Source organism: Lepus europaeus, chromosome 1 (assembly GCF_033115175.1).
Source record: "Lepus europaeus isolate LE1 chromosome 1, mLepTim1.pri, whole genome shotgun sequence".
Lineage (NCBI taxonomy): Eukaryota > Metazoa > Chordata > Mammalia > Lagomorpha > Leporidae > Lepus > Lepus europaeus.
In genome coordinates, this window is record NC_084827.1 from 47,252,090 (window position 1) to 47,260,259 (window position 8,170).

At 42.3% G+C, this 8,170-nt stretch overlaps 1 pseudogene; it reads right to left on the reverse strand.

Moving 5' to 3' along the window:
• Nucleotides 1–6,695: 6,695 nt before the first annotated feature.
• Nucleotides 6,696–7,545, reverse strand: LOC133765284 (large ribosomal subunit protein uL10-like; annotated as a pseudogene).
• Nucleotides 7,546–8,170: the final 625 nt, after the last annotated feature.

Below are 8,170 nucleotides of genomic sequence, written 5' to 3' on the forward strand. Positions count from 1 at the left end.
CCAAGGTGACCAAGATTAAGTTCCACTGTGGATTCAGGATATTTTAACTTCTTTCTATTGAGATGCCATATATAACCCGTACAGAGACAAGGTTTCTCTCTTTCTTTCTTTCTTTCTTTCTTTCTTTCTTTCTTTCTTTCTCTCATTACTTCAGAGGCTACTTAATATTTGGAGGGAAAAAAAAAACAATATTTGGAGAGAACACAGAGCACAGCAGGAAATGGCATTCTGTGCAGAACCAAGTAAAATTTTATGTCTATGATGCTTACTCCAATCAAGCCAGGGCCTTTATCTAAATTTTCAAGAATATCATCTTGATCTGAACCATTATCATCTTTGTGGTACTTATTATTACTGGGATCTAATATTCTGATTATTATTTTAGTTTACTTGTCTGGAATGATGAGTCCTTCATTCACTTGAAACCATATTTATTGTCAATTTACCTCATAGTGTAAAATGGAGGAGAGGCTACTATCTTTTACTCAGCACAGTGCCAGCCTCTGGATAAAGGATTTTAAAATTGCTTTCTCTTTAAAAATCAATTAATTTCCTAATATTTGTTTTAAAGGTAGAGAGACAAAGAGAGCTCTTCTATCCACTTTCCAAATCCCTGCTACAGCTGGGGCTGGATCAAGTGGAAGCCAGAAGCCTAGCACTCAATCCAGGTCTCCCATATGGGTGCCAGGAACTCAAGTACTTTAGCTATCACCTGCTACCCCCCAGGGTGTGCATTAGCAGGAAGCTGGAATCCGGAGCAGAGTTGGGATTTAAACCCAGCCACTTCAATATGGTGTGTGGGTGTCTTAAGATGCATCCCAACCACCACACCAAACGCCTGCCCTTGAGGAAGATGTTTTACCACATTAAGTAATATTCCTTGGAAACAAGAAAAAAAAGCCCAAAAACGTTCTTAATTCTGAGCTGTAGGTTCATCTCCAGTGAGAGGACAAGGGCTTTCACAGGTATTGTAAGACCAACTCCTGCTTTGCTGAAGGGCTCTAGCCTTGGTCAGGGGTTGCAAATCCTCAAACATGCTTTATTTGAACTTACATACAATTTTAATAATCATGAAAGTTTACAAGAAATCACAGATCTCTGGCTGTTTTTGAAAAGTTGTTACTTCTGTCACCATGGGGTCCTCAGTGCAACATGATCACAAGGGTAACAGCTCAGGAGTTTTTTGCAACCCGTGCATCCTAAGTGATGTATTTTCAATCTGGGACTCTGTGAAACATCAAGGAGATCAAAACCATCGATGGCCAATTGCTCCAAAAGGACTCCTGAGGTGATCTGAGGGTCAGCAGTGTCCAGTGGAACCATTTTACACCGGACCAGACAATCTCCTTCAAGTTCTCCGGGATCGAGTCTAAAGGCTGGAACATGTCCCAGTAAGTGGAATAGCTTTCTGGGTCCTGCAGTAATGCAAACCTTTTCACCAATACTCTTGCACATAAAGGATACTCTATCAACTACTGCTCATTTGGTTTGTCTTATCCATAAAAGCCTGCCATAACCTCATCATAAACATGCATTTATGCTCTTCTGGCTATTTAAATGGGGCCAGTTTGCATGTGTCTTCCCATTTGACCTAGAAGTTGTTGGTTTGCAATCTTGAAGGATTCAATGTTCAGGTGATTACATTCCATCACTAGTACTGTTCTTTTTAAAAATGTTTACTTATTTATTTTCACCTACTTGAAAGTCAGAGTGACAGAAAGAGAGAAATCTTCCATCTGCAGGTTCACTCACTCAAATACCAGCAACAGCAACAGCTGGGCCAGACTGAAGCCAGAAGCCAAAAGCTCTGTAGGGTTTCCCCACATGGGTGGCAGGGGCCCAAGTACCTGAGCCATCATTGGCTGCCTCCCAGGATGCATTAGCAGGAAATGGGATTGGAAATGAAGGTGCCGGCACTCTGATATACAGGCTTCGAAAACAGTGGTTTAACCTGCTGTGCCACCACGCCCAGCCCTGGGCTGTTCTTTCTAAGGGTACTCACACATCATTGCTCACGTCCAAGGGACAGCCTCTGGCAGGCCACCCACGCAGGGCATTGTGTTAAGTACACCCAAAGGATGCATATTTTGGACATCTTAATGGACCAGATCTTCAAAAGAGAATGAAACACATTTTTTTTTCTGAAAAACATTTGAAAACCAGAAACAGAGCAGCCCTGAAGAGTTTTTAATGGAAATATAGGCTCCTGGAAACCATTCTGCTCCATTTCCATTAATACCTTTAATTCTCATACTTCAATTATTAGACTACTCTGGAGAGTAGATGGAGCTTGTCTTCCATGTAGTGAACTTGGATATTGTCTTAGCTGACTTCTCCTTTTGTCACCTGTGAAGTTTCTTAGTTTTCTATAATAAAACACTAATCACAAGTTTTAAAGTTGTTTGTTTATTTTACAAGTTGTTTTAAGGGGCCGGAGCTGTGGCGCAGCAGGTTAAACCATGGCCTGCAGCACCAGCATCCCATGTGGGCACTGGTTCAAGTCCGGGCTGCTCTACTTCCAATCCAGCTCTGCTATGGCCTGGGATCGCAGTGGAAGACGGCCCAAGTCTGTGGGCCCCTGCACCCACGAGAGAGACCCAGAAGAAGCTCCTGGCTCCTGGATTCTGCCTGACCCAGCCCCAGTTGCTGTGCCCATTTGGGGAGTGAACCAGCAGATGCAAGATTGATCTCTCTCTCTCTCTCTCTCTCTCCTCTGCCTTTCAATAAATAAATATTTTCTTAAAAAAGAAAAAGACTTTTTTTAAGCAATCATTCATAAGTATGTGTCCTAAAATTTTTATTCACACTAGTACCTTTCTGTATTTTCAAAGTTGGAGAATTGTACATATTTGTTATGCTTCCAAATAAAACACACATCAAATGAAAACATATTTTCCTATAAAAAATCTAAAATCCCTTAGAAATGCTTTATACAATCCTAGATTCCTATGGGACATAGCACGAAAACATCTGGACAAGAGGAAAGCATAAAGGAGACTTATTTTTAAATGGAGGGGTGGGACCAGTGCCATGGTGTAGTGGATAAAGCCGCCCTCTGCAGTGCCAGCATCCCATATGCGTGCCGGTTCCCATCCTGGCTGCTCCACTTCTGATCCAGCTCTCTGCTATGGCCTGAGAAAGCAGTAGACTATAGCCCAAGTCCTTATCCAGCTCTCTGCTATGGCCTAGGAAAGAAGTAGGAGATGGCCCAAGTCCTAGGGCCCCTGCACTCATGTGGGAGAACCAGAAGAAGCTGGCTCTTGGCTTCTGATTGGCGTAGCTCCAGCTGTTGCGGCCATCTGGGGAGTGAACCAGCAGATGGAAGATCTCTCTCTCTCTCTCTCTCTCTCTTGCTCTCTCTCTCTCTCTCTCACTCTCTCACTCTCTCTCTCTGCCTCTTCTCTCTCTGTGTAACTCTGAATTTCAAGTAAATAAAAAAATCTTAAAAAAAAAAAACCAGAGGGGTGATCTCTGCCTATTTTGTAAAAATCATTGAATTACCCCAAAGAAAGGTAGCTCAAGAGTGTCCTGGATCACCAGTGAGCTGCTACCACTGTGATGGGGCACAAGGAAACACGTAGTCCCTGATGCAGCATCTCTCCAACTGTTACCGATTGACTGGTTTCAACAGCATCACCTGTGGTGCTTGTTGACAACAGATTAACTGGCTGCATCCCAGACTTACTAGATTAGAATATGCAGGAGGAGGACCCAGGAACATGAGTTCATCAGGTTCCCCATGTGAGTCTATGGATACCAAGAGAAACAAACAGTCTGATGATGGGGGTTGGGCTGGGGAGCAGGGTTGGGGGTTTTGAGAGGGAGAGAGAGGAAGAGAAACCCTGGCTACTATTTATAGCCCAGATAGACACTGTGGTGGTAGGCTAGAAACTTTAATTTAAACTGTAGTTATTGCTCCATGTTTTCTAAAAAGGAAGGAGCTTGACTGGGAAACCTAACAGTGTTCTGAAACTCTACCTGGACTGCCAGAATTCTCTAAAAGCTGTTAATATTCTCTCTTGCTTTTTCTCATTGTCAGATCTCACATGGACAGCATTTTCTTTGTTTCCTCCCTTGTCCCACGTATCATGGTACTCAATGCCCACTCATAAGAAGTTATCAACAAACCACTAAGAAGCGTGATTTCTTTAAAAACATTTATTTTCACTCATTACATATAACACATAGGCTATATAACATTAAACAATGACATATCTCAGAAAGGACGCCAGATCGAATTCTTTGCAGATTGTAAACTACCCCATTCTATTGGTACTGCAGAAATTTCATCTTACTCTAAAAGTATAGAACTAGTTTTAAAGTAAAATCTTACTCCAAATACTCCACTTGTGGCTCCTGGTGTGGTTTACAGACTGACAGAATTGACACCACCTGGGGCACCCTTAGGACCAAACAATCTTAAGTCCTTCCCCCCTACACCTGCTGATTTGATTCTGCAGTTTAAAAAGATCCCCAGGTGATTTGTATAACTTTTAAATTAAATTGAACCAGTTACATTTGTTTATAGCTTAATTCAGTAGACTATTTTTAAACATTGGTTTTAGGTTCACAGAAAAATTGAGAGAAAAGATTTCCCTTATTCTCCTTGCCCCCACTCCTGCACAGCCTCCTCCACCAATCAACATCGCCCACAGAGGGGCACATTTGTTACAACTGGTGGATCCACACCATCATATCATTCCCACCCAAAGCCCATAGCTGACGCTGGGGTTCACCATGCTGCCGTATATCCTATGGACATGTGTATAATGATGTATTTCCACCATTACAGTGGCAAACAAAGTAGTTTCACTGTCCTAAAAAATCCTCTGTACTCTACCTTTTTAGCCCTCCTTCTCTGCAAACCTCTGAGTTTTTAACTACTTTCATACTTTTGCCTTTCCCAGAATGTTATAAATACTTGGAATCATGGGATATGTAGCCTTTCCAGATTGGTTTCCTTCAGTTAGTATTTTGAATTTGGAAATGCATTTTAATAGCTTGATAGTACTTTTTAATACTGAATAATATTCTACTGTTGTGGTGGAATGAGAAGGCTGTGCCACGATGGCACTGGCCAGCCAGCGTCAGTTACTCAGGAAATGGCTTCAGAACCCACCTGGCAAAGGAGCCTGCCTAGCAACAGGCAGTGATTGGTTATGGCATGAACTGCCCCTTGACCGGATTGGCTGCCCTGGCTATATAAACTGCTGCACCAACTGAAATAAACAAGTCTGCAAGCTGCTTGCCTCTCGCACGTTTTCACCTGACTCCCAGTTTCTGTGTCTTGCTTCCATGGCACTTCTCTCAGAATGAATCCACAGCAACACACTGTCTCTTATTTAGCCAAGCACCCACTGAAGTACATCTTGGATACATCCACATTTTGGAAATTGTGAATAAAGTTGCTGTGAACAATTTTAGGCAGATTTTTGGAATGGACACATTTTCAACTCCTTGGGATAAAGACCAAGGAATATGATTGTTCACAAATACAGTAAGAGTAAGGTTACTTTTGACACCACCAAACTGTCTTCGGAAGTAGCTGCACAATTTTGCATTTCCATCAGCAGCAAGTGAGAGTTCCTGTTCCACATCCTCATCAGCATTTGGTGTTCTCAGTGTTCTGGATTTGGGCCATTCTAATAGGCTGTAGTGGGATCTCAGTTCAATTTTCTCACGTGGATTCTCTTTGTATACACTTATTTGCTCTTTGTATATATTCTTTGATGAGATATCTGTTAAGGTCTTCACAAAATTTTTTAAAATTGTTCATATTAATGTAGACATATTTAATGTAGTTTGTAGGTACAATTCTAAGAATGTAATGATACTTCCCTTCCTCCCTCCTTCCTCCCCTCCCCATTAAGCTCTTTGCTTCATTTTTAATTTTTTTAACTGTTGAATTTTAAAGACTCTTGTAATTATTTGAATCACAGTATCTTATCAGCTGTGTCTTTTGCAAATATTTTCTCCCAGTCTGTGGCCATACTGTGGATGGAATCCTTTGCAGGGCAGAAATTTTTCATTTTAATAAAGTCCAGCTTATTCTTCCTTTCATGAATCACGCCCTTTGGTGTGGTGTCTAAAACTCATCACTGGGGAGTGAACAGTTGGCCTAGCAATCAGTTCTGTAGATTGGTATACCAGCACCCCATACCAGCTCCACTCTCAATTCCAGTTTCCTGCTAACACACATTCTCAGAGGTAGCAGGTGGCTCGAGCTATTGAATCACTGCGGAATGAACTGTTGGCTCCCAGCTTCAGTTTGGCCCAGCCCTGACTGTTGCAAGCATCGGGAGAGTAAATCAGCAGAGGGGAGCTCTCTGTCTCTAGCCATCTCTGTCTCTGTCTCTCCACCTCTCAAATAAACAAATTTTAAAAATAAAATATCATCACCAAATCCAAAGTCATCTAGACCTTTGCTATCTTCTAGGAGTTTTATAGTTTTGCATTTCACATTTAGGCCTGTAAAATTAATTTTTGTAAAGGGTTTGAGGTTTGTGTGAACATTCATTTTTCTACCTGTGGATGTCCAGTTGCTCCAACACCATTTGTCTGAAAAACTTTATTCCATTGTTTTGCCTTTGCTTCTTTGTCAAAGTCCAGTTGGCCATATTCTTTAAGAGAAATAAGCTTTTATTTCCTTGTTCTGCAAATTAAGCTGGCTGCATTGGCTGCTTTTTGGTGATTAATCAGAGGCCAAATCCCCTATCTTCATCCAATTCTTCCGACTCTTCCTTGGCCTCAACCTGGGCTGTGGCTTCAGCAGCAGCAATAGTGGCAGCAGCCACAAATGCAGAAGAATCAGCCAGGAAGGCCTTGACCTTTTAAACAAGTGGGAAGGTGTACCCAGTCTCCACACAGCCAGGACCCACTTGTACCCACTGATGATAGAATGGGGTACAGATGCAACAGTCAGATAACCAATCTGCAAACACTGGCAGCGTTGTGGACACCCTCCAGGAAGTGCTGGTGCAGGGTTTCCTCGGTGATGTCCAGCACTTCGGGGTTGTAGATGCTGCCATTATCAAACACCTGCTGGATGATCAGCTCGAAGGAGAAGGGAGAGATGTTCAACATGTTCAGCAGTGTGGCTTCACTGGCTCCCACTTCGTCTCCAGTTTATCAGCTGCACATCACTCGGGATTCCAATGGTGCCGCTGGAGATTTCAGTGGTGATGCCCAAAGCCTGGCAAAAGGAGGTCTTCTCAGGCCCCAGACCAGTGTTCTGAGCTGACTATGACCTCACAAGGGGCAATGGCACCAGCACGGGCAGCAGCTGCCACCTTATTGGCCAGCAGCATATCCCTGATCTCAGGAGGCAGCAGCTTCTCCAGGGCCGGGTTGTTTTCCAGATGTCCTCAGATGGCCTTGCACATCATGGTGCTCTTGCCTTTCCGTAGAGCAACATGCGGATCTGATGCATCTGCTTGGAGCCCACATTGTCTGCTCCCACAATGAAGCATTTTGGATAATCATCCAGAGCTGGATGATCTGAAGGAAGTAGCTGGACTTTCGGGTCGCCCTGTCTTCTCTGGGCATCACGACATGCGTCATGGGTTGCCACATGGGGTCTGGTGATGATGTTACTCTCATGAGGATGCCTGGCAGGAGAAGGAGTTGACCATATTTATGTTGGCCTGTTTCTGGGATTTATCTTCTGTTCCTTTCCTCCATCTGTGTATTCTTTCACTGTCTTGGTTACCATAGCTTTATACTAATTCTTGAAGTTCTTTAATATTGTGTTGACTATTCTGGATCTTTTGCCTCCCCATATAAACTTTAGAATAAGTCTCAGAAAATAACTTTATCATATTTTGATTGGGATCAAGTTGGAAAAAACTAGCATCTTGACAATATCGAGTCTTCCATCAACATGGAATCTTTCTCCATTTATTTAGTTCTTCTTTGATTTCTTCCATCAGAATTTGTCATTTTCCTCATATAAGTAACTCACGTATTTTGTTATATTTGTATCTAAGTATTTCATTTTGAGGGTACTAATGTAAAAGGTGCTTTTAATTTAAGTTCTCAAATGTTATTACTGATAATAGCAACTGATTTTTGTATCTGAATCTTGTATTCGGCAACATTTCTGTAATCATTAATTCCAGAAAATCGTCTTGTGGTTTCCTTCAGATTTTCTATGTAGATGTCATCTGTGAAC